Raw genomic sequence first — 4589 nt, forward strand, 5'->3', positions numbered from 1 at the left:
TTTAATTAAAAAATAACGTTGATTTTTTATTAGCAATAAGTTTTACGTTATTGAAACTTGTACACCTTAGATGTTCTCAATTCATCAACGTTCTATTGTTATGGTACAAGTAGTAAAATTCGGGTTTGCTATTCACCATAATAGTTCCTCATAAGTTAATTTTTAATTTATACTATATTATAAATCATTTGACAAAAACTCTTAAAAAATATTTTTCTATGCATGAAATATTGTTCAACAATCTCATTATTGAATACTAAATTACTAAGAACTATTATCGACAAATAAAAAAAAACATGAATGTTTTGTAAACAATTACCAAACAATTATATTTCATTTTTTAAAATATCATAAGTACTTATTAATCATTTTAATCACTTAATTATTTTGCACCAAATCATTCAATAATTACCAAACAACCACAAAAACACATTCAATTCTTCTTCTAGATCTTATTGTTTAGAATGTTTTTACACACTTTTAATACAATTAAATGCAATTGATTTTCATAATCATGTAACAGATTTTGTTGGTTAGCATTAAATGCAAAATCTCGTCAACATAATTCCAATTCCGGTTCCATCCACCGAAACTATAAATACATCACCGGCTTCTTCTCCATCATCACCATCTCATTCCGATTTAAGGTTTCCGATATCATCTCTTTCCTAGTGTAATAGAAGCTCCAAGAAGATTCAAGAAATTTCCTATTCATATCATCTTTCATTAATCCGTGGTWACCGGTAAGTGTTGATGTTCTTCGACTTCATGAATTTATTAGAATCGAAACATTACTGACGTGATCAAAATTACCTGAATCAACAAAAGGAATCCGCCATGAATCTCATCCTGAGAGAAGTCAGCCAACCCGTTGGCTTGAAGAATAGAGTGATCATGACAGGAAATTCACAAAACATTTAACATTGAAGTCATATCCAGGTGTGATTTTGTTTTTCTATTTCTTGCTACCCTACTTTTGTACATAAACAAGTTGATGCACAAAAGGCACCACAAACATGAACCTTGTGAAATCTTTATTTACTTGATTTTCATATTTGACCTTCTTATACGCTTTGATCATTTTCAATTCGATTCTAGGTCCCATTGGTGCTGCTGTTTACTTGTTGCTCATGAATCCACATAACTTTAGGTCAAGGATTAAGAATCGGAATCATACATGTGTTCAAGAATTGCGGAAAATTTTGCTAGCTACCGAATTGCCACCTGCAAGATAATCAATTGTTATTTGTTTGTTGATGAGTTTTTTATTTCTTCCTTTCCTAAGGCACGGTTTGTATTTATCGTTCATCCTTGTATTCAAATTCATTTTTCATATACCTTCATCTCTTAACCACTTCAAGCATTGCAAACACAAACAGAGGTAATTTATCGTTGTTTCCATATGACGGACCTAGTTTTGCTTAAAAGTTGGCTGATAACAAGCAAAGTTTGCTCGATTGGTCGTTGGAGTATCATCTTAAGAGGAAAACATCAAGGAATGTAATTAAACCACCTATTTCTGTGTATATTTGTTACTTCTGGCACTGAATGGTAGTTCTGCTATCAAATTGTTGTTTCTAAGATTACCATCTGATTTCTCTTTTAAGCTTGTTGTGCTGTCTTTCATCTTATGTATTTGTTGCTCATCATCAAAGAATATATGTCAAAGTGGAGCTTCCGAGAACACCTTTCTCCCTGCTTCTGATGGATATACAAGTTGCTAGTTATCGATTATTAGTGTTAGTGATGCTATTAGTTATTGTCTAATCTAAAACTACTTTCGATTACAAATGGCTAATATTCTTTTGTAAACTTACAGGTATGTGCATGATTCTTAAGTTTGGAATTCAAGAAATGAAGCTCAGAAAAATTGGGTGACCTAGCTAAGGCAGGGGTCTCAGACTTCTTTTGTTAAGAGTTTGTTTTTTTATCATAATTTATCTGAAATGATTTTCCATCATCATCACCAGTCTTCAGAAAATACAACGTAAGAATGTAATCTGGGTAGACATCTGCAAGAAACAAGTAAATTGCTTAGTGGAATCACCCTAAATTCTAAAAGACCTTCTATTTGAGTTCTGCTTCCATCCGTTTCAGTGTCTTCAACGGGCTCTTCTGCTCTTAATTTGTGGATCTAGTGTCGGTGGGATTGRTGGTCAGAATTTGTGCCTTTTGGTCTGCACCATCTTCATCTGTTCCAGTAAGCAAGATATTTTCGGTTGTATATATGAAGTTGGCTATCTCAGCAGATGAATATTGGGATAGCAATAAGTGATTCATTATTTCAGTTTGATTAGGTCTTCAATGTTGCTCCTGAGATGGTATCTTGCATCCCTATTTCTGTAGTCTTGATTGSATCTTTGTGAACCATTATCAATACAAAATGACCAGCAAACCACGAAACTACAAACAGTCATAAGAACTATAAGCAACTTCAGAAGTGCAGAAAGTCTTGGCAAGAACCAAATTGAATACCAGGTAACAAGTTGTTATTAAGTTGTTTATGCCTTTCTTCCCCTAGGCACGGTTTATGCTCACTCATCTACCTTTCATTTCCAATATAGCCTTCATCATACAGGTGGCTGCCGCTTTGACAATTATCATTGTCAGATGATTTGCATAATCTGTCATTTCTTATATTTTCTGTTATTTAAACTTTTGAACTGAACCATCCACGTGATTGATTTGTGATATCGCTYAKTCCAAATTGCAAAGAAGAATCTTGAGTTAACTGGAAACCACKCTGAAGTGAGCCAACGGACATGGTGTTCAAGMTMTTGCAGTCAAGGKTGACAAGGTGATCAATGTACCCAGAAAGTAAGTTCACACAGGTGATATGCCACACTGCTTCACATTTTCTTCAGGATGATGGTGTTCTCTGGTGCATTGGCTTTCATGAAGTTCAAAATAACAGCGTAACACTACTCAAATGTTACTTAAAATATGAATTGAGTTCACATTTCTCACCCTAGTAGCTGTACCCTTCGGCACACACACATAGAGAGAATCTTTGTAAAGCCCTCAATATAGCAGATTTCTGGTGGGGGGTGTTTTAGGTGAATTATATTGTGGGTTTGTTTGATGCTGTTTTTGCTTTTGCAGGAGACTCGTTTGTGTACTATGCTCGGATTATCTCCTACATCCCCACATATCCACTTGGTGCTGAACAAGAGGTTTTTATTTTCATTTGCTAGTTTTAGAGTCTTAAAACTTTTGTCTTTTTTGCTCAGGTGCATACTTGAAAGTCAATGAATTGATGTGTTTTACTTGATTATCTGAAGTGATGGTGTTAAGTTGATTTTTGAAGTTTATGGAAGGACCATGCCATGTAAGTTAATGATCTGAGGTCTGATTAATATGATTTTTTTATTATCTAAAACAGAGGTTTCGACTGTAAATCATGAAAGTGATGTTTGTTAATTTTGGAAGTTCATTATTAGTGATTTGGGACCTAAAAGTTTCTTTAGCTGTCAAAGTGGCTTGGGAGGGAAAAATAGGTGTATGATGTCTTTATTTGAAGGGTATTCATTTCGGTGGTATGTTAATGCCATCCCTTATTATTGATCCAAATGAAATTAGAGCCCAAGCCAAACAAGTTAATGCAAGATCAGTATAGGTAGTGGCTTGTGCTTGCTCAAACTTATTCATTACTGTAATTACGTGCAGTGTTTGTCCAGGCAGGCCAGCATCCACTAGTTAGCCAGTGAAGAACAACACCACTGCTATTTTTCCCATATTGATCCCTTACGGCCCTACCCTGTGGTCATGCTAAAAAAGGTAAGTAGTTAATGCATTTGATTTGTCTTCCTTGTATATTGGAGGTCTTACATGTCATCTATTTGAAACTTCTTCTCACAAATTTTGAATGGTCAATAACTCCTTTCAGTTGTTAATTGTCGTAATAATTCCCTTTTTGGAGTCAACACGGCTTGGCTGATGCTGACCAATGTGTATGTTCGTGCTCATGACTCTTGTACCACAGGGTTGTAGTCACATGTAAGCATCCAACCTATCATAAAATTGAGTTGGATGTAGAAGATTAGTTAGAGTTTTAGACCAACATATGGATGTATCATGAAACTTTTTGTACTTCTATTCGTGCTTGATCAAGAAACCACAAATTTTTTAGATGAGCATGTTGCTATATCTAGAAAACCAGTTGTTCACGATTAAGATAAGGTTTCATGAGGCATGGTTGAGATAATGTGTGCAAGGCTGTTGGACATTATTGGATGTTCCAGGACAATGTTGAATACTTGAGCCAAATAGCTGTATCTAAGTGTGAGTTATGGCTTGAGCAATGAAATGCACCTGTGGGTTAGTTCATGTGGCAATAAGATTTGGGCCTTTGGGGCTGCTCCTCATAGGTCACCCGTTTGAGTCCTGTAAAGCCATCGAGTATTTTCATGGCTGTTATCCGACCCCTAGAATTAGTCAAGGTGCGCACAAGCTGGCCCGGACACCCACAGATAATAAAAAATACCTCAAGTTTTGGCACACTTAATTTGGGATGAATCAAGTGTTTGTAGAGGCTATGCTAGTGTGCACATGTGGAGCTAGCTGCATAGGCTATGATGAAGAAAGATCAA

General features: G+C 35.5%; 1 long non-coding RNA gene across 7 annotated transcripts; it reads left to right on the top strand.

The window, feature by feature from the left end:
- The first annotated feature begins 845 nt into the window (after positions 1–845).
- On the top strand, positions 846–4324 carry LOC112527069. Of its 7 annotated transcripts, none has more exons than XR_003070711.1 (5): positions 846–2200; positions 2289–2478; positions 2716–2817; positions 3103–3328; positions 3667–4324. It is a non-coding gene; the product is annotated as an uncharacterized LOC112527069 (long non-coding RNA). The 7 variants fall into 7 exon arrangements; XR_003070715.1 differs by having other exon boundaries at positions 2298–2478; positions 2716–2831; XR_003070716.1 differs by having other exon boundaries at positions 846–939; positions 1820–2200; positions 2289–2817.
- The last annotated feature ends 265 nt before the right edge of the window (positions 4325–4589 follow it).

The sequence above is a fragment of the Cynara cardunculus genome (genome assembly GCF_001531365.2).
Source record: "Cynara cardunculus var. scolymus isolate 2C chromosome LG 1, CcrdV1, whole genome shotgun sequence".
In the NCBI taxonomy this organism is placed as follows: Eukaryota; Viridiplantae; Streptophyta; class Magnoliopsida; order Asterales; family Asteraceae; genus Cynara; species Cynara cardunculus.